This window comes from Podarcis pityusensis (assembly GCF_964106645.2).
Source record: "Podarcis pityusensis genome assembly, chromosome: 8".
NCBI classification, from domain to species: Eukaryota; Metazoa; Chordata; class Lepidosauria; order Squamata; family Lacertidae; genus Podarcis; species Podarcis pityusensis.
This window is the reverse complement of record NC_138033.1, coordinates 27137048-27164616: the sequence shown is the minus strand read 5'-3', so window position 1 is coordinate 27164616 and position 27569 is coordinate 27137048. Positions and strand designations below refer to the sequence as shown.

Below are 27569 nucleotides of genomic sequence, written 5' to 3'. Positions count from 1 at the left end.
GTGTGCCTGTATCACATTTATATAGGATATCCATGTTTCTTACTAGAGAGAGTATAGACCTGTATCTGAAGGGCTACCTAGTTTAAGTCCAGGTGGAAAAATAAAGAACCCAAAGGAAGAAGAGCAAGAGGTTTACACCTGGACAGCAGACTGAGCAGGCACACCCAGGACACCTGATCTCTCAGTCTTCCCCGCTATGGTGAGATGGATTGTCTTTCTATTTGAATGATAGTAATTATTTCTAAATGTGCACCTATACTTTTAAAATACCACATGCAATTTTGATGCAAACATGTGCCCTCTTGGTTTGTTTTTTGTTTGTTTTTGGCAGCGCACCTTACTTTTACACCTGTTTATCTCCCGGTCACAGTCTTCCCTGCTACGGTGAGATGCATTGCATTTCTATTTAAATTGTGGCAGCGATTTATAAATTTGCATCTAAATTAGCAACTGAGAACTTTTGTGCAACGCCCACTTATCAGTTCTGGCAGTAGCAGCTGTGGCCTGGCGTGGCTGCAGGGGAGTCGGGGGGGGGGGGGTCATCTCATGCAGGCAGCGGATGACAAGACCCCTCTGCCAATTATGCAGGATGGCAGGAAAAGCCCAAAAAAAACCTGAGATGTCCAATGCCAAGCAAGTTGTGGTCTGCCCTCATTCGCACTCAGCAGATGGCCAATGAGTAAAAAAGACCTGGCTGTGGAAGGATTCAGATAGCATACTTGGGGCCTGGAAGGATTTTTTTCTGTAGACAAATTTGACATCTCTGGTAGTGTTGCCTACCTCATAGCAATTGTCACAACTTGTTGTCGGAAAAAGACATTGGGCTGGAACCTGGCACAGGGTATTCCATAGGGCAAATTTTCACAGTACCCCTTTAAAGAGGTCTAGCAGGACAGATTCTCTCCAAATGCCCAGACAGGGGCTAACGGGGCATAGAAGTCCCCAATATTGTGTTGTGGAATTGCCTGGAATTGATTCTTGTCATAGTGTGATCCTAAAACTGAGGATCAACCCTGAAGGAATAATCACCCAGTGAATGGGTTGGGTGATTCAGGGTACTCACCCAGTTGCCTATTTCAAAACCAATATACAACTGTAATCAATAAAGTTGTGGCCATTTTGATCCCATACTTTTCGTCCTGTAATTTCCCCTCCTTGGTTTATCCCATTCCCGATGGGTTGGGCGCACTGCACCTGGTTTCGCAAACCTCTTTCCACTTTTTTTGGCAAAATAAGTGGCCACCCTAATGGTAATTTAGGGTTCTTGAAGTAACTTTCTGGAGGTTAAAGTTCAACAGGCAAATAGCACTGCTCTGTTGGCTGGGCCAGAGCAGAACACCAGACTCCTGGGGTTAATAGTGGGTCTTGCCAATCCAGAGACACTATACTACCTGCCAATCATAGGAACCAGCATTGCACTTCTCTATTCTTCCTTCTGTGCTTGAAGATAACTTTGAGGCTGGATATTGTGCAGAGTCCCAAAGAGCTTACTAGGTGACTAGCTTTTAAGTTCCAGCCTCAGGCAATGCTGTTTGTGGTCAAACTACAGAATCCCTGACAGGGAGGGTGTTGGACACTGGGTGAGCATTCATCCCTGGCCCATTAACTCTACCGTCTAATCCTTTTGCCATGTCCTAAATTAATCCTAAAGTAATGAAATTTATGTGTTTATGTATGTATATTTTAGTAGTAAAAAGGTATAACCAGCTTTCCATCTGCATGAAGATATCCAAAGAGGCTACCTGGATCAACCTTTATTAAAATATCAAATAATATCAAGACAAAAAAAAAAAAAGTAGTAATAAAACATCAAAAACTAATAACGAACCAGACAGGCAGACTGAAACAAGCAAGAACATTGAAGCAGCAGAGAAGTCAAATGCTTGCTGAAGGAGGAGTGTTGAGGAAGAATCAAGGAACACCAGAAGGAGAAAGCTTAACCCTGGTTGGGGGTTCTACATTTCTGGTACTACGACAGAAAAGACCCCCCCCCCCGTCCTGTTGCTACTGCACCCATCAGGCCTCACCATGGTCATGGTTTTAGCCACACCATGCAGCAATCTGCATTAAGGCCCTATCTGCACTCTACATTTAAAACAGTATCATACCACTTTAAACAGTCATGGCTTCCCCTGGGAACTATAGTTTCTTAAGGTGCTGATAATTGCTAGGAGACCTCTGTTCGTCTCACAGAGATATAGTTCCCAGAGTGGTTTAAAAATCAATTCGTCTTCCCAGGTAACTCTGGGAAAGTGGTTTGGTTGCGCTATGAGGAAAGGGTGTTTGGGTGATCTGTGAGGGAAGGGGGTTGGGGCACAAGGTGTGAAGGGGGGAAAGTTGGCAAGGGGTGGTGGGAAGGCAGGGTTGGCAAGCAATGCAAGCAGGGCCACAACCCCTAGTAAGATGAATAGAATCTTAAGAGAAATTAGCTTGTACAGTTTGGGAAGGTGAAATTCTGTTGATGGATGTTGTACCCACGTGGATGCTTATTTGTTAATGAAAGATCTGTTCTAAATTACAGTGGTACCTCAGGTTAAGTACTTAATTCGTTCTGGAGGTCCGTTCTTAACCTGAAATGTTCTTAACCTGAAGCACCACTATAGCTAATGGGGCCTCCTGCTGCCGCCGCGCTGCCGGAGCGCGATTTCTGTTCTCATCCTGAAGCAAAGTTCTTAACCCGAGGTAATATTTCTGGGTTAGCGGAGTCTGTAACCTGAAGCGTCTGTAACCCGAGGTACCACTGTACTACACTGAATCTGGAATTCCATGTTGAAGATAGCACATGGAACTACTAAGAATGAAATAAATTGCTTGAAGATACTATGGATTATCTGAGGGCTCCATTCCCTTTATCTCCCTCATATGAGGCAGTTGAGAAATGGAAGAAGTTTGAGCACATTGAGAGGGAACACATATTCCTTTATTTCTCTCTGTGCCTCCTCTTGTTGCTCCACAGCACTGCAAGTGCCCCTTTAATGCCATCCACTTCACCTGTCTCTTCCCCAATTCTTGTGCCTCTCCAACTTTCTTCCCCTCATTGCCAGAGTCCTAAGACCGTCTCCCCACAATTCCTCCAAATGCCACAATTACCTCAACCCAATTCCATCTTCCCCTGTTCCTCCTTTATCTTCCCGTCTCCTGGAGATGAAAGCTGTCACACACAGAGAGCCGCCTTCCCTCCCTTACACCCCAAGTAATTTACTACAGACATGAGTCCCTTCCTCTTCCCCTCACCTCTGCCTTTTGAACACTGGCAAACAGCCAATGAAAACAGTTTGATGACGGACTAGAGCAAATATAGTACAGAGAAAAATATAAACCCAATGTTCTCTGAGGATGGTATTTTGTGTTTTTCTTAGGCGGCACACTGAGTTAATGTGAGTCCCCACCTACAGTCTGAAGTGATGCAGCCCAGATGCAGGTTTACTACCATAGCTGCTGTTTATGAGAGCCAGTCCTGTGCCAACTGAATCCGTATATATCGTCTGTAAGTGTTTGACAACTCTTATCTCATTTTTTTACAAGCCCTAATCTCATAGCTTCCTTTTATCACACAAGCACCGAAAGAAATCAAGCCAAGATGGCAGCAGGCCTTTGACACAAGAGAACTGTTGCAGATTATTGCTCACTGGTTATGCACACTTCCCTATTTTATTTGCAGGTGTGCATATTCTGTGGCTGTACTGAAGCATGCACAGGTATTTTAGGGTCACAGGAAGCTGCCGTATACAGAGTCAGACCATTGGTCTATCAGGCTCAGTAGTGTCTACACTGATTGGCAGCAGCTCTTTCAGGGTTTTTTTAGGCAGGAGCCTCTCCTATCCCTACCTGGAGATGCCAGGGATTGAACCTGGGATCTTCTGCATGCAGAACAGATGCTCTGCAACTGGCTTACAGCCCTTCCTTGAGGCCCAGGCAAGCCTTCACCAACCTGGTGCCCTCCAGATGATTTGGACAACAATTCCCCTCAGCTGCAGCTTGCACATTGGTGAACAGAGGGTAGCTCCAGACTTAGTCATACATAAGGTCAACAAACAGAAATCAGTGGGCCTTACCCAATGGGGATGTTAAATGCCAAACTTTATTCAGTTACATTTTGATACACTGCCTTTAATGGATTGTATTTTTATGAATTATTATGAATCAGTGGCATTCTATAGACTGATAAATAGCAGGGTGGTGTTATATATATACAGCAATAGATAAATAGATAGATAGATAGATGGATAGGTTACCAGATTTTTTTCAATGAATCCGGGGACACATTAGTTAGTTAGTTAATTAATTAATACACTCCTGTAGCACCTTAAAGACCAACTAAGTTAGTTCTTGGTATAAGCTTTCGTGTGCATGCACACGAAAGCTTATACCAAGAACTAACTTAGTTGGTCTTTAAGGTGCTACAGGAAGGAATTTTTTTATTTCGACTATGGCAGACCAACACGGCTACCCATCTGTAATTAATACACGTTTGGGAGGTTGAGGGGCAGCGGCCATCTTGACCTCAACTGCCACGTTTCCCCCTTCCTCCGAGGCTTCTATCTCCTTTCTACATGAGCCTGGGCAGCCCCTGAGTTGTTGGTTCTTCGGTGGTGGTGAAGCAGTGTGTGGTGGGTCAGGCATGGAAGGCCGAGAAGGAGGGCCGAGAGTTGCAGCAGCGGCGAGGCTTGGGCAGTGCGATGCCTCCCTTCCCATTGGAGCAGCCCCAATCCCATTCCTACTTGCGTGCAAGCAGGAGGGCCCGGGGATTCCTCAGCTGGGAAGGGAGGCTTCCCGTTGCCTAACTGAGAGATCCCTGCCCCCTCCTGCTTGCACGCAAGCTCTGATGGGCAGTGTGAAGCCTCCCTTCACAGCCGAGAGATTGCTGCCCCGCTCCTGCTTCCATGCAAGTAGGAGTTGGAAGGCTGCTCCGATAGGCAGCGTGAAGCCTCCCTTCACAGCTTAGTTTCTGGGGTCAGGGAAGGTGGAGGCAGCCCAGAAGCTGCATCTTAGAGCCCCTGCACCACCATCATATGGGGACTTCCGAGCAGCTCCTGAAGCCAGCCAGAGCCAACTGCTCTGGGCTGCTGAGACTGCCGCTGCTGCGTTTCCTGGGGACATTAGATGAAATCTGGGGACATTCCAGGGATGGAATTTGTCCAGGGACTTATTTGCAAATGCGGGGACTGTTCCTGGGAAATGGGGACGTCTTGTAACCCATACATATATGCTGTATTTTTGTCTGTTTTGATGCTAACTTTCTTGAGTGTAATGCTCAAAGAAAGGCAGTGCACTGACATACATAATCAGTGGAGTTGGTCTTTAGCAACATGCACGCCACCCTTCCAACATCTCTTTGTTCTCCATTGATTTAACCTCAGGGCAAGGATGGTAGGAATGGGAGGATGCTCTCGTTTGATCTCAGAACTTGTGGCTAACATGTGGGAATGTTGACACATATTAGGAGATTCAGCAGTGGGTAGACTGTTGGTGCTGTGCTCCTCTGCCAAGATAAAGGATTGCTCCTGTAGGAGTGTTGCCACATGGCTCAGTGAAGCAATCCGGATGTGTGGAGGTTTCCATTTAACTAACCATACATCCATCTGTCATTACAGCACAGTTGAATTAGATAATGAAGCAGATGTGGGTAGTAGGATGAGGCCTGGGCATGTTGTGGTCAGAATAAACATGCCTGATTAGGATGGCCACTTAAGCATCACTGAAAGAGAGGACAAAAAAGGACACCAAATGGCTTGATTTGCATATGCCAATTTATAGGCATAGAGGCAAGAAATGGAAAAAATAGGGGGGATGGCTATAACTTAAATAGAAATAAAATTAATCTCACTCTTGCATTCCATTGCATTTTATTTGTAACCTGCGTTTCTCCCAAGGCAGCTCATAGCATAATTTAAAACAGATACAACTAAAAACTCTCTCTCTCTCTCTCTCTCTCTCTCTCTCTCTCTCAGTAACTCTAATAAAAACAGCACTGAAAACACTTAGAATCATATAACACCCCCAAAACAAAATTAAAACAGATATAAAAAGTGTGATTTTCGAAGGATAGCTATATTTTTGTTCTTGTATTGCTTTGGATGGTGCAAATTAGGTAGATTCAATCAAAACAGGGGGTTTGGATTGAATTTCTCCCCCATCCCTACCTCAAGTGCAAAGGAAGATACTACCCCCTCTGCGGTGCTGTAGTTTAAAACACATTCAATGCACACTTGAAGCACATGGCTCCACCCTGCAAAGACCCCTGAGAACTCATCTGCTTTAAATGTGCACAGAATGTGCTTTGAATGTATGGTGTGGATCTGCCTTAAGATTCAGCTGCTAGTCCATATGATTTTTGTATGTGGAATTGGGCCAGCAGCACATCCTTGACTTCAGGAAGTGAAATGTCTTGGGCCTGCTCTGAAAGCAAACCATGCATGCTCCAATCTCAGAATGAATTTAAGAATTTATCCCAGTCTCAGCAAAATTCAGAAGTAGTTCAAGGCAGCACAGAGCCAGGGGACAATAAAGGAATGGAACTGGTGAGGAGGGGTTGCTCTCATCCCTATTCCCAACCTTCCACCCTCTGGTTAAATAAATTGAAAAGCAGTGAACCCTGAAAACAGCGTCCAAAACCAATTCCACCTCCTACTGCCCCCCCCTTTACAGTCTCTATTTGTGAATATTTATTTTATGTTGCATGGCCAAATAAATAAAATAAAAATCCAGTGAGGGGCCAAAGAAGAGAATGAAAATAAAGAAGAGAAATAAATTAGGAATAAGAATATTTTATGTACTGTATTAAGTCTCTTGGGTGCAATGAATCATCCAGCAATCTGTCTAACAAAGAGGACTCCAGAAAGTCTAGGGAGAGAGACTGGAGACTTCGTGAAATATGGCAGAAATTGAACCAAAATGTGCATACAGAGGACAGATGGAGCATGAAGACTGGACTCAGTGTGTGACCCCGCTGCAGATGTAAAAATAATACGAGGAATTAATGAAACCAGGAATATTTCTGTTAGGGCTGCCAGCTTCAGAACCTACAAGGTTCTCCTAGTATACCAGAGATAAGACACCTTTTTTTCAACTGGAGGACCGCATTCCCGTCTCACCAATCTTCCAGGGACCATATGCTGTTAGTGGGCAGGGCCAAAAGCAAAAGTGGGTGGAGCAATTATTCAAATTATTTTATTAAACCAAACATATATAACAGTTGGTTGCAGCAAAGCCCCTAAGCAGTTTACATGAAGTATTAACATTATCAACGAAGCACAGTTGAAAACAATTGAAAACATTTCAAGACAATTAACACCAATAACAAAAGAGATTAAATCATATCAACATATAGGCATCTGGACAGGCTTATGCAAACAGAAATGTTTTAAGCAGGTGCTGAAAGAGTACAGGGGAGGTGCCTGCTTGAGGTCAGCAGGACGGGAGTTCCTCAGTATAGGCGCTGCCACACTAAAAGATGGATATCTCACAAATGCGAAAGGAGTGTTTTGTGGTACTTGTCGTACCGCCAGTTTGCCAGATCAAAACGATTAAATTGCCACCTATGGTAGTAAACTGGTCCCAATCTGACGAGCCAGTAAACTGGTCCCAATCTGACGAGGGTTTTGTATACCAATAGTAATTGGCTACTTAATTATTGGTATAGTTAATGTAAATGTTACCTTTGTGCAGTGGACTAGTTTCTACACACACTTCCTTTCTCTCCTCTGTTCAAGCAAGCCACAGCCGTTATCAGAGTTCAATGACTCATTCCAGCGAGGTATGAATCCTTAGAGAAGAGGTATGGCCTGGGCAGAAATCCAAGGGCCAAGTAGACAGGTCTGGAGGGCCACACTGGGCCCCTGGGTCTGAAGTTCCCAACTACTGTCCTATACGGCAGACCAGGTCTAGGGACCTTTTGGCCCTTCAGGTGTGACTGAGCTACAACTCAATGGCCAGGGGTGATGGGAGTTACAGCTCAGCAACCTCTGGAGGGCTACACTGAATGCTACTAGATGTGGCTTCTTACATCACAAAGCAGAGTACTTGGACTTCTTTGCACTTATTTTGCACATGTGAAGAGACATTGTTTTTGGACTGCATTCAGAATACCGTCCAATATTTCACAGGTGAAAATAGGGACTTATCTGTTGCACCCCAATTCTCAAATGAAACCGCATTCTCCAAGAGCCTCATCCCAATGCTTATGGATCTGGGGTTCCTCTAGGTGACCTGATTGTTCAGTATTCATCCTGAGATGCTTGCACAAAGCTGACACAGGAGGTTAGATTATAACCAGGTTTTACTGAGCATTTGTTGTGGTTTGTTTACAGGGTGGTTAAATGACAATGTGCATTCATCCTGATTTTCTTGCAGGGTATCTACACATTTTCTTGTTAGTCATTTGTCCAGCCTACACCTTTCATGTACCCATCAGTTTCCAAACTGGAAGAAGTCCTTTAGAAAGAAGAAGCCAATTTGTTGTTCTACAGTGACAGAATACTTCAACTGTGCAAACCTAAATTTCTAGTATTGCACTTGAATCCCTCCCACAAAACATGGACAGTGTGGCAGGACCCCTAATCTGCTTGTTTAATGCTCTGTTAATGTACTTTGCAAGAGTCTGTATCCAATCAGTTTTAAAAGATGGTGGGATGTTCTTTTGAGACCACATGTGGTGTAGTAGCAAAGCATGTTTTACCAAACAATGATGGCCTTTGGCTTCATTTCAAAAGACATTTGCAAGCAACCATCAGTTCAGATAACTGGCAAGAGCAATCTGTTGCTCCCTCAGCAGCCTGCTAGGGGGAGGAGAAGAGACAGAGAAGAAGAGGGAGCAGGAGGGTTCCATCCACAGATAGCAATGTGGCCCTTGACAGAAAAAGGTTGCCCACCCCTATACTAGTATATGAGAGAGCTGGGTTCAAATCCTCCTTGAGCTCAAATCCTGAAACTCACTGGGGGACTTTGAGACAGTCATAATCTTTCAGTCTATTTTCCTACCTCACAGGATTGTTGTGAGAGGAGGGGATACCATGTACATTGGCCTGAGCTCCTTGGGGGGAAGTGGAATTAAAATGTAGTTCATATTGTCGTCCTATAGTAGGATATCAGTGACTGATTCACATCTCTGCTCCTTTTTTTGTAAACACATACAGTATTTAATAGTTTGGCTCTGATAAATACCAAAAGAAGAAATTCTGTGCACTCCACAATTTCCAGTGCTGGCACCAAAAACAGGTTCTGGAATAAGCTCAGGTATGGATCATGCCCAGTTTAGCCTTACATTTAAGAGACATTACAGAATCTATCCCCAGCCCCCTCAGTTTTCACTGGGGTGGGGACTTCCTATAACATTGGACACAAACTCACATTTGTTTTTCAAAAGTGGGTTACCAAATGGAGCAATGCTTGCGCAAAATCAATTATTTTATCAGCTAAACTGTCTGTCAGAGGGAAAAGGCAACACTGTCCTTGCCAAGAGGTGGAAAAGGGTGTGCCCAGATCTGGGCACGTTTTCATTCACATTGATTTTTATCTAGGATATCAGCAATCTTTGATTCTGGATCATATGCTCCGTAGAGAAAGGCCGTAGCTAATGATTTAGAGGAGACCAAAACTGGTTACATAATCTGGGCCTGTGATGCCATGTAATGGGGCTGCCTTATCTCATCGTTCCACGGAGGTATTTTAAGATGATGCTCCAAACTGTCCTTATTTTGAAGGCAAAGCAGGCCCTTTTCCTGAAAAGCAATCTATGGTTCCTATTATGCTGTTAGTTTTGCCTTTTGTGGATGCGTGCTAACAGTTTTGCTATTGCCACTTTCTGGAGTTGTTCATAGCATGAGAACTCAGGGGCATCCAATGACCTTGACTGTGGGAAGATTCAGGACAGGGAATAGAAAGTAATTCTTCACACAGCACAAAGTTGTGGCCGGAAAACTAAAGACCCAGCCACTGATGGGCACCCTGAAGTCCCTCTTCTTCTACCGGGCTAAGGAGCCGAGGCGAAGCCGCTGGCTGGCTGCCGCAGCCACACTAACCTGCTAGTGCCCGTTAGCTGTCCCCCCCCCCCCCATTCCTCAGGTTGGAACTAGCGTGGATAGCTCAGCAAAAACAACCAGGCAATTCAAACAAAGGAAAACTAGGAAGGATTCTTCGCACAGCACAAAGTTGTTGTGAGGATAAAATGCAGAGGGATGAGAACCATATACGCCACCTTGAGATCCTTGGAGGAAAGGTGGAATGTAATGTAATGTAACAATACTAATAATACCAATGCTGCTAACAATTAAACTTTGGAATCTGATCCCAGATGAAGCTGTGATGGTCATGAGCTTGAATGGCCTTAGGAGGATTATTTTATTTTTATTTTTTATTGCTTTTATATCCTTTCCTCCACAGAGCTCAAGGCGGCACCCATCGCAGTGGAGATGAAAACAGGGGTGCAAAGTGGGGCTGTGGAATAGAAGAAAGAGGGGGCTCCAGAAATGGGGTTGGGAAGATGAAAGGAGGGTTTAGTACTTGAATGGGGTGGGAAGGGGAAGCTCTAGGGGGATAATGGGGGAATAGTAGGGGGCTGGTGGGTGAAGCAAGCTGAGGTTCAGCCTCTAGTAAAACTAATAATCACAAACTGATGTGGAGATGTGTATTGAACTTATGATTGGAAAAATAAGAAACTGAGAGACACCAAAATTGACAGTTTCACTTATCCCTTGCCTAGTGAAAAATAATATTCAAAAATGCATTATATTAGAAAAAATACGTTTTGCATATATGCATAATAGGCAAAATTGCATACTAAAATTGGGAGAATTCCACACAAAAATGCTATTTAAGATTGGGAGTATTAAATCAATGAATTTAAGATTTAGAAGCTGAGAAACTGAGATGGACAGATTTGCCCTTCCCTACTCAAGGCTCCCTTCAGCTTCCTGAGGAGCAGATCCTTCACGTTATCTGCGAGAGAGAAAGCAGCATTCTGCTCCTCCAAGTTCCACAGAAACCCTGCCCACACAAGACTCTACCAAGAACTTGACTTCACAGAAACCTCCTCACCACCCACACAGCCTCAGAACTTGCCGATGGTGCCTTGGAGACAGGATCCTCTTGCATGGCAACTTCCGGCAGCTGCTATCATTTTGATTGATGGATTGGTTGCAATCATGTGGGTCTCTGTGGCACAGAAACCTGCAGGCATGTACGGCTGCTGTGAGGAAGTTGAGGCAGCAAGTGGAGCTCTTTGTCCAATTTCCCCCTGAGGAGAGGAGAGCACCTTAGAAGCTAGTGATGCTGGTGGTTGATCATACCATGTGATGGAATGAGAGGATGAGTTCCCATGGGGGTTTTCTATGGCATATTATATAAGAAACAGCACATTATCTGCCAGAAAACAACAACAACAACAACAACAACAACAACAACAACAACAACAACAAAGCAGAGCCACTTAAGCTGAGGAATGTTCTTAGATCTTTCAGGAAAGCAGTGTGAACTCAAAGCAGTGTCTCCAGAGTCGATAAACTGGAGATGAAGAGAAGAAGAGTTTGGATTCGATATCCCGCTTTATCAATACCCGAAGGAGTCTCAAAGCGGCTAACATTCTCCTTTCCCTTCCTCCCCCACAACAAACACTCTGTGAGGTGAGTGGGGCTGAGAGACTTCAGAGAAGTGTGACTAGCCCAAGGACTAGCCCAAGGTCACCCAGGAGCTGCATGTGGAGGAGCGGAGACGCGAACCCGGTTCCCCAGATTATGAGTCTACCGCTCTTAACCACTACACCACACTGCCACAGATGGCAACATCAGAATTTAGGAGGAACCTGCTGGATCTGGCCCATATAGTGCAGCTTCCTGTTCTCATTGTTGGGATTCATCCGGGGAGAGGCATTTGGCAGGCTCCCAGCTGGCTCCAGCCACCGGCCGGTGGCCGGGCGAACTCTGGTTCTCGGAACAGCATCAATCAGCGACTCAAGCCTCAGAGGCCTTCAGAAACTGAGCACGCTCTAATCAGCAGAGTGAATAACTCTTCACAATGGAAGTGGTGGACAGAGGCATATGTAAGCATATTTACAAGCGTTTATTCAGCATCAGGACAAAAGAAAAAACATGTCTGCTTCCCTTCGTGTCCAAGCAAAAAGCAGCATAGGCAAAAGCTATACACAATGGAAGTTCCCAGCAGACTGTGCTGGAAGTAAACAGACATGTGACATACAACAACTCCACATGCCTGTTCTAAAGGTGGAACGGAACTATATCCTAACACTCATAGGGGCTAACCAAATGCCTTGTCATGAACTGGCAGTGCATAAGAACCAGAGCTCCAGGAGAGGCGTAGGAGCACAGCCCAGCTCCCTCTATTCCTCTTCTAATGACTTCTCTTCGCTAGGATGGTGGTGTGATTTACTGTGCCATTGGAAAGGAAACCCAACCATTTTGATGAAGCGAACCTCACACATGCAATGGGAAGGGAGAACGTTTCATCCCATGTTCTCCTTTTTATGGGCATAGCATCCAGGCATTGAGTAGTGTGTTAAGAACGCAATGGGAGTCCTGTTGGATGAAGCCAACGGCCCACCTAGTCATTCTCACAGTGACCAACCAGATACCCCAATGCGAAGCCCCCAAAGTAGGACCTGAGTGGACCAGCCCTCTCCCTTCTTGTGATTCCCAGCCACTGGGAACTCAGAGGCACACACTGTTATTTCTGTCAACTGCATCAAGATATTAGGATGTGAATGGGCTTATTTTTTAACTGGAAAGCTTGAAATACTGTTGTTTTAATTGTACACTGGCCAATGAAAGTATTAATAGCAGCTTCTTTTGCGGTGAAATGTAGAACTCTGGAAGGGCAGGAGCTGCACTCGTATCCCCCAAGGCAGCATTGGAAGTCTGTAACCTGTCAGTTGCCAAGTATTCTCCCCCCCCCACCTCCATCCCTCCCCCCTTGGCAATGGTTAAGAGTATCATCAAAAGGATTAAGCAACAAAGAAAATAAACAAATGAGAGAAGAAATATTATTTTGCAACAACATTGCTCATTCATGTATTGCGACCGATTCCTTCCCCCTGCCCCATATGTCTTTTTGTTACACCAAAAGGAGATGCAGACCCCATTGGCTACCGTAATTCAGTCCTCTGGTTCTAGCGCAGGAAACTGCTATCTAGACAGTGCAGACCTTTTGAAAATGAGGAGAAAATGGCAGATTATGGAGGGAGATGGGTGGGCATTAATGCATGTCCTCTTGTGAACAAAAGTGGATTTAGAAGACCACTCTGGTTTTCGTTAGAAGGGTACACATGTTGTCGATTAATATAAAAAAGAATGTGGTGTGGGTGGCAAGGAAGCCTTGAAATCCCACACTCTCTAGTCCAGCCTTCCCCCAACCTGATGCTGTCTTGAAGTTTTGGTCTTCCAAACCAGCCCATCAACCCCATCCAACTCCCATCAGCCCCAGTCAATGGCCAGTGGCGGGGGGGATATACCAGGGATAAGGGAGAAGGTGGTCTCTTTTGGGTATGTGCAGAGACACAAGAGGTGGGTGAATCTGATCGCCATACTTCTAATCTGGAACACCTTCACTATTGCCCATGTCCCTGGCACCATTTCATAAAATCATTGTTTTCTTTCCCCCCCTTTTTCTTTTCTTGTCTTAATCTTTTCTTTTTTATCTTTATGTATGTATATATATTTGTATTTTGATTCAGTAAAGATGAACTTAAAAAAATAGTAATCATTGTCTTTTGCAATGGCTCCCCACCTTTGGAATGTCCTCCTCAGAGAGGTTTGCCAGGCTCCAAGTTTTAGCATCTCTTCACCTGCTGGCTAAGACTTTTTTTAAAAAATACACTCAAGCATTTGAATATTTCTATTTGTCTCTTGCCTGCTCAGAACAGCTGTCTACTGTTTTTTTGTGTGATTGCTGCTGATCATTTTATGGTCAGCAGTATATACTTGGGGGGAAATGTCAGGTTCGGCTTCTCTGAGTTTCTTATTTTTCCCGTCTTCAGCTTAGTCCTCCACAATTCCATAGCAGTCTGTGAACTTTTTAAAAAGAAGTCCTAATGAAAATTAACCAGCTTTTTAGTACCGATTTCTCTTAATACTGTATACACATTTGTATGCAGTTTTTTCGTAAGAGAATGCATTTTGCATGTTGCTACCACTAATATATATATTTATATGCACACTATACTTTAGTGCATGCATTTTGTACGCATACCTTGGCTAAGGAACTATATTGCAAAATTCGGAGAACTGTGAATTTCAAAGGATGGCTGTGTTTTACTTCATGCATTGTTTCAGAAAGTGAAAATTTGCCTTTAAATAAAAACTGAATCAAATTTCTCCCCCATCCCTAACTTGGAGAATTGTTTAGTGCAACAGTTTTTAGTTATTATTATTGTAATATGTTTTTAAGTTATGTTGAGACCTTTAGGTATGAACAGTCATATAAGTCTCATGTCTCCAACTCACCACAGGCCCCTGATTTGTAGTAATTTATATTAATAATGGCTGTTTTTCAATTTGCACTGAAAAATCAGTTTACGTATGTCCACCCTGGGGTCTTTGGATGAAGGGTGGGATGTACCGTATTTTTCGCTCTATAAGACGCACCAGACCACAAGACGCACCTAATTTTTGGAGGAGGAAAACAAGAAAAAAAATATTCTGAATCTCAGAAGCCTGAACAGCAAGAGGGATCACTGTGCAGTGAAAGCAGCAATCCCTCTTGCTGTTCTGGCTCCTGGGATAGCTGTGCATCCTGCATTCACTCCATAAGACGCACACACATTTCCCCTTACTTTTTAGGAGGGAAAAAGTGAGTCTTATAGAGCAAAAAATATGGTAAGTTTTAAACAAACGAACCAACAAGACAGATAAAACTAAATACTACTTTACACAGCACATACACCCACAGGAGGCAGGCCGTCTTAAGCATATCCAGCACCTTGGTGCAAAGATCCCTCCAACGCATCTAGCTTTGTGGGGCTGGAGGAAGTGGGCAGTGGCTCCTCCGGCGGGGAAGAGGTGGAGGCTGGATGCAGTGGCTCCCGGCTCAGCTGGCTGCTTCGTGCCGTGGTGGCCATGGCAGGCGGTCTCCAGGCATGGTGCTGCTTTGGTGTGGCATGGCGGAGGCGGGCGAGGGCGGCAAGCTGAGGCTGGGAGGTGCCACATTCAGCCTCCACCTCTTCCCTGGCACCCTCCAGAACTTGGCGCCCTGGCGTCTTGCGCCACTAGCCTCTATGGGTAAGATGTCCCTGCAGAGGAGGCAGTGGCGGCCAACAACTTGGACTAAAAGATTAAATAAATTCATGGAGAATAAGGCAATCGATGACCATAAGTCATGGTGACTATCACCCGTCTCCGCAGTTGTGGGCAGTAATGCTTCTGAACACCAGTTGCTGGAAACTGCAAGAGGGAAAAGGGCTCTTGTCCTTGGGTTGGCCACTGTGTGAACAGGATACTGGACTAGATGGGCCACTGGCCTGATCCAGCAGGCTCTAACCAAATCTCTTAGCTTTCAGGATGGCAGCTCCTGGTTTAAGTACTGCTAGGCCCAGGGAGGCTTCCTCAACCTCGGCCCTCCAGATGTTTTGAGACTACAATTCCCATCATCCCTGACCGATGGTCCTGCTAGCTAGGAATCATGGGAGTTGTAGGCCAAAAACACCTGGAGGGCCGAAGTTGAGGAAGCCTGCTTTAGAGGAATACACGCCGTTCCTTTACTGAAAGTGTCAGAATGCGTCATCTCAGAAACCACTCTCATTTTCCCCTTTCTGATAAGGATGGGTTGAGCTGTTCTTGCAGCCTGCCAGGTCTTTCCTGCTCCTGCTCCTGCTCCTCCTCACCCTTGTAGGAGTTTGCTTCACCAACCCTTCCCAGAACCTTCCCCACAAGTGACCAGTGGCTCACATGCTTGGGTTCAAAACACAAACAAGCTCAGAAGGCCGTATAACAGGCTGCACTTGATGACACCCGCTTTATACCCATTGTTAACACACAGCCTCCCACGGGTGAAGCCAGTCTTAATTAAATTAATGTCAGCCAGGAAAATACTTTGAAATCCTCATATGAAAAGTGCTACAGAAAAAAAAATGAATATGAGCTTGAGCTGGGAACAACTGTGCTTTGAAAAATCATTAACGTGCCCTTTTATTGCTCTTGGTGCTGCTGTTGCTTCCTTGGGCATTCAGCTGGGGCTGTTCTCTGTGAAGGAAGAGGCGTTTGCCTTCTTATTTTTAAAAACTAATCTGCTTTAATGAATGCAACATTAGCACAATTTTTCTTAATTTCTTGATGTAGAGTTAGGCTAAGGGCAATGTTGGGTGGCAAGCTCAGTGGGCACTGAACTTCCTGGCAAGGAACTCATCTTGGAAAGTGATGAAACAGCTTTTTTCTTTTTAAAAAAAGAAATCATTCAGAAGTCAAAATAAACTACGCCACTGCTCTGCGCGAAGAGCAGATCATGTGGTAACATGTGTTCCAGGACTGCACCACTTCAGACTCTGGGGTGCGGGGAGGATATACTGCATTTCTTAATTCTTTGCATGAACAAAAAATAGAAGTAAAAAATAAATAAATCTCTACACGGATTTAAAAAAACAGCTTCATACCAAATATTCTCAAGTTTTGATTTTTAGGTCCAAAATAGTGCTTTTTATACAACAGAAGTGCTAGACTGCTCACATTCATCTGCTTTTTAAAATCCAATTGGGTATCCTATCCCCCATAGTGAATCTCCTTTCTGAATTAGCAGTATAGGTAATCCTAACCAACCAGGGATCCTGCAGCAAATCTGATGACATCACAGTATTACATAGCCAATCATATTTGACCATGTGGGGGCAAATGAAGCCAATGCTTACTGAATTGGATGCCAAGGTGACCCTATCCAGTCAGAGATTACATAGTGAATGTTATATCACCGTGAAGCTGTCCAGCCAATCATATCTGGCTATGTGATGATGTCGCTGAGGTTCTAGTGAAGTCAATTGAAAGTGAGTGCAAGTGAAGCCATTGTAACTGAACAGGCGAACGGTTTTGCAAGGTGCACTGCTAAAAGGGTGCACAAAAAAGGGTGAGCAGGTTTGTCTCAGCCTCAACAGTGTTTGGGAGTAGGGAGCTGCTCTTATTTTCTGTGTGCACTGAGATGAGCCCCAGTGGGCCAAGGCCCAGCACCTGCTTTTGGGAAGCTAGTATGGTGTTTTTCAGGTTGAATGATCCAGACACCCGTTGTCTCGATCTTCTCAATTCATGGTTTGTCTGACTTGCTTAGCGTGGCATTCTTCAGGCTTCAGAGCTTCATAGAGCCTGCTCTTGGGACAGCTGTAGTGGCCACTTGGCTGGAGCCAAGCATTTCCTGCCTCTTGCAGATTGGCTGTGTTGTCAATGGATGCCCCAGTTCCTTGCCATCTTTAGCACTAGCTTTGTGGATCTGACAAACAAGGATTTCAAGCTGGGATTCTTTCAAGGTCCCAGGATACACTGATGCAGCAGCAGTTAGATGTTGGGAAGAGTGGAAGGATGTTCTTGTGTTTATGGGGGAGTAATTCGGTGGATTTGTACATGCACATTTGTGCATGCATGTTGTGTGTATGCATACATCGCTATTTTGTGTGTGAGAATCTGTCCGTGCGTATCTGTGACAGAGAGAGGAGGCAGTTGTGGGGTTACACATATGCACACACAAGAGATTTCAAATTTACTTACATTTCTCTGCCGTTGTAAGAAAGGAAAGTACGGAACAGTCTTTATTTTTTTAAAAAAAGGTTCTGAAAACATTCCATCTGTAGGAATCAAAGGCCCATTGAAAACGACAAAAACCCTTACATTCAAGTTTTTAATGAAAACCAAACCTCTCATTCACCATGTTTTTCTTTGTGAGGATTTCCAAGGGAATACAACTGAACTGTGGGGCTGATTTAAGGAACTTGGTTAAAAATGTGTCGTCCTCACCCAGTTGGGCTTTCAGTACATTTGTGTAACCCCCGCTCCTGTTTTCATGATCTTATGATCCTTGTATTTTTATATTCCTTCCCCCTCCCCAAGCATTTGCACTGAGTATGGTTGGGATTTTAGTTGAAAATTAAGTTCAGCCCATGACTTGGTTGGGAAAAACAAAATGGGTGTCTTAGATCAGCAGTGGGGAACCTGACTCTTCAGTTGCTGTTGGACTCCAACTTTCATCAACCCCAGCCAATGGTCAGGGATGATGGGAATTGTAGGCCGACAACATCTGGAGGGCTACATGCATCCCTGTGCCAGATCTCTCTCCTTACAGTCAGCATGAAGCATAAAATCCAAATGATGTCTTCCACCATAACCCCACACAACAACTACACAATAATGTTAAACAACTGATCATTTCTACTAAACTTTCTGCAACCTAGATTAAGGATTGTTCCTAAATTTCACAGTTCTGTGTGGGTTATCAGTTCCTTTTAGTCAACAGATGGAAGCTCTTCATTGTAGTTCAAGGTAGCTAATATAGTGTTCTCCAGACCTTGTGGCTACTATTCCCATCATCCCTGACCATTGGCCATGCTCCCTGGAGCTGGTGAGAGTTGAAGTCCACAACATCTGGGGGGCACTATGTTGGCTAACCCTGCTGTATGTGTTATAGTTTTCATGATAAAGATCCCACATTTTAAAAAAGTACTTTTTAGATCTCTTATACTGGTGCTATTCTCTGCTGCTGACTTTATTCTAGTCCTAGCTTTATTCTGGGTTTAGATTATATTTTTGTTTTGTATTTTAGTATTTTTTGGTTATTTTACTTGTAAATGCTCCAAAGAACCTTTGTTATTGGATGACATACAAACATTGTAAATAAAAAAATGTTGCATCCAACTAAGACCCCATCTGTATTATATAATTAAAACACTTTTGATACCATGATTGTGGCTCCTCAAAGGAATCTTAGGAATTGTGGTTTGTTAAGGGTACTGTTTGGAGAACCTTTTCCCCCTCTGAGACATTTCCCAGAGTGGTTTAACAATCAATCTCTCTTCCCATGGAACTCTGGGAATTGTAGTTCTGTGTGATGAATAGGGGCTCCTAACAATTCTCAGCACCCTTAATGAACAACCGTTCCCATGATTCTTTGGGCGAAGCTATGATTTTTTAAAGTGGTATTCGACACAGCAGACAATGAACCAAATGACATAGTTTTTGTCAGAATAGAAACAACTCTGCATATGCTCTTGCTCTCTAATCCTGCTTGCTGGTATCCCATGGGCAACTGACTGGCCACTGTGAGAACAGGATGCTAGACTAGATTGGTCATTGGCCTGATCCAACAGGCTCTTCTTATATTCTTAAAGCACCACCACAACACTTTAAAGAGTCATGAGTTTCCCCAAAGAAAGTGAAGTGTAGTTTGTTAAGGATACGGAAAGTTTATACTCCTTTATATGTGTAGTGCAGATAGGGCTTGTCTGGTAGCATAGTGATGCCTTTTCTTGTGTTTCTTTAGCCAAACAAGAAGCATTTCTTTGCTTTCTAGACTTAGACTTTTTATGTGGGGTGTTGTTGTTGTTGTTTCTATGTAGAAACAAGGAGGCGGGGAATATCGTACATCTTTGGTGATGTGAAGAGTCTGACTCACCTTATTTAAATCAAGTATCAAATCATCCTTCTATACACATTTGGCTGCTCCCAGCAGGAAACAAGACAGGACTGGGAAGTCCTAGTACACCTTGCACCAGAGCCGTAGCAAGGTGAACTTGTGCCCCTGGCAGAACCGTCCAGATTGTGCCCCCTAGCCATGGACAAGTTAGTTCTTCTTTTCACCTCTCCTCCACCCCCCCTCCACCCATTCAATTTGCCCTCTATTGAAAACCATTTCTTATGAGGCAATAATCAATATTTATATTTATGGGCATATTTTTAGCTGATTTTGTGCCCCCCCCATTGCCTGCACCCCTGGCGGGGGCCCACCTCACCACCCCCTAGCTACTGTCCTGCCTTGCACATGCTCTGATTGTCCACCCAAAAAGTTTTAAAGTAGTGGGGGACATCCTCACCACCTAATCTGAGCAATGTAAGTCAGCTCTGCTCTTGAAAACTTTTCAGTCTCTCTCCTGCTCTCATAAAATGGCCATAGTTTCCCTCCCTGCTTTCACGGGGGCTGAATGGCCCCTTGAAAATGGGAACTGGGGAGGGAAATTTGGCTTGCTGTTATTTCCAGGCATATCAGGACAGCCAGTGTAGAGCAAGGATTTACAGCAGGGGGGTGGTGCACTGTTGTCCCACAATCCAGAACTGACCCACTAAACATTTCTGTGTTTCCCAGAAACACAGTGCCTGGCTTACTAGATGCATAGTGGCACCAGTGGCCAAACACTGCAAGCAGAGTAGCAGCAGTAGCCATTCATGACCATCATGGGGCTGGACTGGATGAAGAGGCGTATCAAGGACAAGACACCCAGAACCACCACTGATATCAGTGTGGAGTTGCTGCTCTTAACTGAGTCATAGATGTTAGGTTTCTGTTATGCCACTGTGCAGTTCTTGGAGTCACAAGACTCTGTTGACATTCCAGACTGTTGGAAGTCTCACGGGAGACAGGAGACGGATGTTGAAGTTACTGGTTTCCGTGTCCTGTTGTTTTCTTTCTCTCACAGAGAGCAGATGCATATTCTTTTGTGTCTTGCGTAGTTAGAAATAAAGTAGCAATGTAGCACATATTTCTGGCTCCTGCTGCTGCTGTCTGAGTACTCTGTGCAATGGAGAGTGTGCCTGAAGTCTCATTCAAAGGCTTAGGTCATTAATCAATGTTGGAGGAGAGCCTGGATGGGGTTCCGAAGATATGGCTGGAGGAGTAGCCATTACAGCTTGGTTGTACAGAGGCTCCGACAATAAGAACTGTCACTTTAAGAACTTGTGCTTGAGCTTGCTTTTCCCTCTTCCCCCCATTCCTTTTTCCTTGAGTGTCATGCCTTTTTGGAAGACAAGCCTAAGGGCAGAGACCACCCTAATACTTTTAAATATTTTTTTAAAGTACACATTGAGAGCCTTTTTTGTTTATAAGGTGGGGTATAAATGCCACACATAACTAAATGTTATTTTTATGCATTCAACAGGATTTCTATATAGTTACGTCTTCAAAACCTCATAAGTGATTTACAAATCTCTTCACCCAGTCCACTGTCATGTTGGGCATGAAAATTGCCCCCTCCCCCCCCCCCTTTATATGATCCCCCGCAACAATTTCTCAAATGACCCTGACCTAGCACATATGCACTAACCTCAGTCCGCCAGACTGTACCACAGAACTGCCTTAGGCAGGGAGAGTATTAGGCTGGATGGGAAGCTAGTAAACTATCTGTCTTGTGCCCCATATTGTCAAGAGTTGGTGCCAGTCCTGTGACCTGAATAGGCTGACTCGGTACCTTGGCTCAGACCCAGTCAGTATCTGGCCTCCACTGTTACCACTTTATGCTCTGTGTCATCTTCTTCTTCTTCTCTGGTGATCACTTGTAGCCAAGTAAGATTATCTTCCACGACCATGGTCTTAACCAGGGGTCAGCAACCTTTTTCAGCCATGGGCCGGTCCACCGTCCCTCAGACCATGTGGTGGGCTGGAGTATATTTTTTTTGGGGGGGGGGGAATGAATGAATTCCTGTGCCCCACAAATAACCCAGAGATGCATTTTAAATAAAAGGACACATTCTACTCATGTAAAAACATGCTGATTCCAGGACCGTCTGCAGGCTGGATTGAGAAGGTGATTGGGCAACATCCAGCCCACGGGCCTTAGGTAGCCTACCCCTGGTCTTAACAGTGACTCTGTAAGTGACTGTGGAGGCCAATTCTGGACCCACACATCCTTCCACAGTGGGGACATAGGTTTCCGGGTGGGAGATGATCACGGTGAGGGTTTGCCAAACATGCCTTTGTCTTAACACATTTCCCCCTTTTGTCCTAAGTTTGAGCATCTTCAAAGTCCATGACACCTTTGGTAAAGGCTGTTCTCCAACTGGAGCGCTCGCAGGCCAGTGTTTCCCAAGATTTGCCTTGAGAGAGTCTTTAAACCTCTTTTGTTGAGCACCAGCATTATGCTTTCCATTTTAAAGTTCGGAATAGAGTAGTTGCTTTGGAAGACGATAATCGGGCATCTGAACAACATGATCAGTCCAACGAAGTTGATGTTGAAGAACCATTGCTTTGACACTGGTGATCTTTCCTTCTTCCAGTATGCTGGCATTAGTTCACCTGTAAAACTTTTCAGAGACACCGTTGATGGAATCTTTCAAGGAGTTGGAGATGGCATTTATAAGTTGATAGTACAATAGCTTTGTAAGCACAGATTTCTCTGTGAAAATCCCGGTCCTCAAACACACTGCACTTCAATTGAGAGAAAGCTGCACTCACAGAGCTAAGGCGATGCTGGGTTTCAGCATTAATGTTGGCCCTTATGGAAAGATAACTGCTGAGGTAGGAGAAGTGATCAACACTTTCCAACATTACACCATTGAGTTGGATTTGTGGCGCTGCAGGGTGGTTGTTTTGTACTTGTTGGTGCAGCACTTTGGTTTTTTGGATGTTAAACGATAGGCCAAGCTATATGTAAGCTTCTGTGGAGATATTTAGGATGGTTTGGAGGTCATCCTCTGAATGTGCACACACTATGTTGTCATCAGCATCATGAAGCTCTATGACAGAAGTTATGGTAACCTTGCTCTTCGTTTTCAGCCTACTCAGATTAAAGAGCTTTCCATCTGTTTGATATATGATTTCTACTCTGGTGGGGAGTTTCCCTTCAACAATGTGTGGCTCATGGCAATGAAAATAATAAATAGAGTTGGGGTGATAAGTGAACCCTGTTTAACACTTGATCCCACTGTGAATGGTTCACTTTGACAGCCATTCTTATCTGCGATTGTTGTTGTCATATGATCATGGAGGAGCTGAAAGATGTTCGAAAATTTATCTGGGCAGCTGTAGTGGTTCTAGGGGTTGCTCGTGCATAAGCCGGTGCAAACACCTGGCTGGGTTGCCTGAGTGAACCTTTTCTGTCCGGACAGCCACTCACCCGTGGCTGTCTCAATCGCTGGCAGAATCCGTCAGTGGGCGTTTCTTAAACTTCTTCCAGCAAAGAAGCTCTTTGACGCCTAGTCTCCTCCTACTCTCTCTGCGCGAAAGCCTTCTGCGCAAGGAGGGCGTAGGCAGCGGAGAACCCCTACTCTCCCCGCTGGTCCCCGGCAAGGAGTCATGGGACCGCCTCGCCGCTTCCCCCATCTGCCCCCCTTCTCCACTGGTGCTATGCTGATTCTCTTCCCCAGAAGATGGGCTGCCTCTCCCAATCCCGGGACGCTCTCTGGAATCCCTCTGGATCTTGCTCTCTCCCTCCGGCACTGATGGCAGTTCCCTGACATCCACCTCCTCCTCAGGAACCCCCCCACCCCTGGCGCGATTTTCCGATACAACCTCCTCACTCTCCTCGGTCGACGATGTGGGGAATCCCCTGAAGGAACTGTCATCATCTTCTGAGGATTGAAAACCAGCCTCCCATCCGCTCGGATCTCTTCCTGCTGGTTGAACCTCCCAGTCTGATTCTTCTCCCTCGGACACCTCCTCTCCCTCCTCTTCGGAGGCAGGAAAACCCACAAAGTCCCCTTCGTCGTCTGTGGGTCCAAATTCTTCCTCCCAGAATCTAGCTAATGGTTTGGGCTTATCCGGGAACAAACTGTGGAATTCTTCCACCAGATACCCGTCAGTGATTGATTCAGCATGGACCCAAGTGTTTTCAGACCTAGGTTCCCCCTCCCAGGCTACCAAGTAATCTACCTGGCGACCTCGCCACCTTGAATCGAGTATTTCCGTGGCTTCGTTACAGTGTTCCCTCTCCTCTACCTGCGGGTGGGTGGTAACCCCTCCCTCCCATCCTGGGAATTCCCGCCCCTCCCTGTAAGGTGAAAGTAGGGACCTATGGAACACCGGATGTAACTTCATGCTGTCAGGCAACTTGAGTTTAAATGCCACTGGGTTAACCTGCTGTATTACCTCAAAAGGCCCCAGCCGCCTAGGCTGCAACTTCTTGCACCCTCCCTTTAGGGGCAACCCTTGGGATGACAACCACACCCGGTCTCCCACCTGTATGGCCTCCCCCTCCCGACGGTGCCTGTCCGCCTGCCTCTTGTAAACTTCCTTGGCCCGCTCCAAGTTCAGCCTGAGTTGCTGGTGTAAGGCCTCCATTTCCTCCACAAATTGCTCAGCCGCAGGTACACTCCATCCTTCTTCCCCCTGCCCCGGGAAGGCCCTGGGGTGACACCTGTAATTGGCCATGAACGGGCTCATTCCCGTGGACACGTGTTCAGCGTTATTGTACGCAAATTCAGCCAAAGCTAATTTCTCTACCCAATCGTTCTGTGTCTCGCTGACATAGCAGCGTAGGTACTGCTGGAGTATACCGTTCGCTCTTTCAGCTTGTCAGTTGGTTTCTGGGTGCCTTGCCGTCGAGAAGCTCACCTCGACCTGTTTTTTTTTTTTTTTTTTTGCAAGTAAATTTTTATTCAGAATTTGTACAAAAAAAAAAGAAAAAAGAACTAACAAATACAAAAATAAACATTTTAACATAAATTATTCATCCTATTTTCATACTATACAAAAAGAAAGCATACAATCGTACAAAAAATAATAATATAACCATTAGGCTCTCCTTAGCCTTTGACTTCCCTTCACCCTTTTGGTAAGTATCAAATAAATCCCGGGTTGCGTAATTAGTTTATTAAAGTTTATAGTTATTAGCTGATAAAGTTTTTCTAATACCGCCAGTTCCTCCTATATATCCGTTCCAATATATTTCCAAAATTTACTCCAATTTTTTTGAAATTTCTGGTCGTCTTGGTCTCGTATTCTGCCTGTTAATCTATCTAGCTCGGCATAGTTGATCATTTTGACCTGCCAGTCACTTATGTTAGGAATAGTTTCTATTTTCCAGTTTTGTGCCAGCATAATTCTTGCGGCTGTGGTGGCATAGAGAAATATTTTTTTATCTTCATTTTTTATTTCCTTACCCATTATTCCCAGCAAAAAGGCCTCAGGTCTCTTGGGAAAAGTATATTTAAAAACTTTTTTAAGTTCATTATAAATTGCTTCCCAAAAAACCTTCACCTTGTTGCATTGCCACCACATATGGTAGAGGTCTCCCTCCACTTCACCACATTTCCAGCATGTCTTATTTTCTGATCTATAGATTTTAGCCAATTTTGCCGGCGTAAGATACCATCTATAGAGCATTTTCCAAACATTTTCTCTCAAACTCGTACAGGCCGTAAATTTAATGTCTCTATTCCACAATTTCAACCACTTTTCAAACTCGATGTTATAACCGAAGTCAATTGCCCATTTAATCATTGCCTCTTTGACTTCCTCGTCTTTTGTATGCCATTCCAGTAATATGTCATATAATTTAGACAATGTTTTGTTTTTGCCTTCTATTATTTCTATATTGAATTTTGATTTCTTGTCCTCAAAGCCCATTTTTCTTTTATCTTGTTTTAACATATCATTCACCTGATGATATTGTAGCCAACCGGTGAATTGATCCTTTATTTCCTCATACGGTTTAAGTTTAAGCCCTTGTTCTGATTTTCTTACCAAATCTTCGTAGGTGGCTGTCTTCCCTTCCATGTTGGTTTTTTTTATTGTTAAGACCTCTACTGGTGAAATCCACCATGGTGTTTTTCTTTCGAGAAGGTTCTTATTTCTTTCCCAGACCTGATATATTGGTCCCCTGAAAATATGGTTTAAGAAAGCCCTGTGGACTTTCACCTTCTCGTACCAGAGATATGCGTGCCACCCATACCGATTATTGAAACCTTCTAAATCCAGTAGGTCTCTGTTCTCCAATTTTATCCAATCTTTTAGCCAAAGTAGGCACGCTGCTAGAAGCTCACCTCGACCTGTAGCAAGCTCATGAGTCTCCGCCTGAACCGGGAAGTAAATTGTTTCCCGCAATCCGAGATTACCCTCAATGGAGCCCCATGCAGTCTAAAAATGTGATCCACAAACAGCCTGGCTGTCTCCTCTGCCGTTGCTGCATGTGAGCAAGCTACGAAATGGCACATTTTAGTCAGTAGATCGACCACTACCATGACTGGAGAAGAGGAGAAGAGGAGGTTAAGGGGTGATATGATAGCCATGTTCAAATATATAAAAGGATGTCACATAGAGGAGGGAGAAAGGTTGTTTTCTGCTGCTCCAGATAAGCGGACATGGAGCAATGGATCCAAACTACAAGAAAGAAGATTCCACCTAAACATTAGGAAGAACTTCCTGACAGTAAGAGCTGTTTGACAGTGGAATTTGCTGCCAAGGAGTGTGGTGGGGTCTCCTTCTTTGGAGGTCTTTAAGCAGAGGCTTGACATATGATCATGGAGGGATGACAACCACACCCGGTCTCCCACCTGTATGGCCTCCCCCTCCCGACGGTGCCTGTCCGCCTGCCTCTTGTAAACTTCCTTGGGTCAGGAGTGCTCTGATGGTGTTTCCTGCCTGGCAGGGGGTTGGACTCGATGGCCCTTGTGGTCTCTTCCAACTCTATGATTCTATGATTCTATTCTATGATTCTATGACCACTGTCTTTCCTCTTGACTTGGGCAGATCTGTCATAAAATCAATGGACACCACCTCCCAGGGCTTTTCCGGTGTAGGTAAGGGTTCCAGTAGCCCTGCGGGGGCAGCCCTTTCCCCCTTTACCCTCTGGCATCGGTCGCACCCTCGTACATATTCTCGTACGTCTTCCCTCACCTTTGGCCACCAGAACTGCCTGGTGACAAGTAGCATGGTCTTGTGCTGCCCAAAGTGCCCAGCTGTTGGGTTGTCATGGAGTTGTCTAAGTACCTTCCCCCTCAAAGTCTCCCCTGGTACATACAGCGCCCCCTTATAGTACAGTAGCCCTTCCTTTTCCTCAAACCCTCCACTGACTTCCTTTCCGTCCCTGAGTTCCCTGATTTTTGTCTGAGCAAAGTCATTGTCTCTGGTGAGCCCTGCCAGTTCTCGTTTCCCAACCAACGCTCTCCCCCACACCCACCGGTCCTCGGGGAACACGTGCCTGGTCTCTGGTGGCCCCTCTCTTTCCATGTACTCCGGTTTCCGGGAGAGAGCATCTGCCCTTACGTTTTCCTCTCCCGGCACATATCGGATCTCGAAGAAAAACTTGGCGAACTCCTGGGACCATCTGATCTGTCTCGGTTGAGCACTCGCGCGGTCCGCCAGTATTCCAAGTTCTTGTGGTCAGTTCAGACCTGGATCTTGTGCCGCGCCCCTATCAATAGATGTCTCCATTGCCGAAATGCCGCATAGATCGCAAGCAGTTCTCGGTCATACACCATGTAGTTTTGCTCCGACTTGCTCAGCTTCCTAGAGAAAAAGGCACACGGCCTCCAGTTCTGCTTGGCCCCGGGCTGCAAAAGGACCGCTCCAATCGTGCGGTTGGACGCGTCCATCTCCAGTCTCATGGGCTTCTCCGGATCCACGTGCAGGAGCTGCTCTTCTGAGGCGAATGCCTTCTTGTTTTTCAAAGGATTGTTGCGCATCCTCTGTCCACGCGAACTTCTTTTTGCTACTAAGACAATCCGTTATGG

General features: G+C 45.0%; 1 long non-coding RNA gene across 1 annotated transcript in view; it reads left to right on the top strand.

The window, feature by feature from the left end:
* Nucleotides 1–1329: 1329 nt before the first annotated feature.
* The window catches only part of LOC308483224, a 42565-nt gene continuing 16325 nt past the window's right edge, over nucleotides 1330–27569 (top strand). The window contains exons 1-2 of the long non-coding RNA XR_013989616.1: nucleotides 1330–1580; nucleotides 3360–3487. This is a non-coding gene — a long non-coding RNA (uncharacterized lncRNA). The remainder of the gene's footprint in view (nucleotides 1581–3359; nucleotides 3488–27569) is intronic.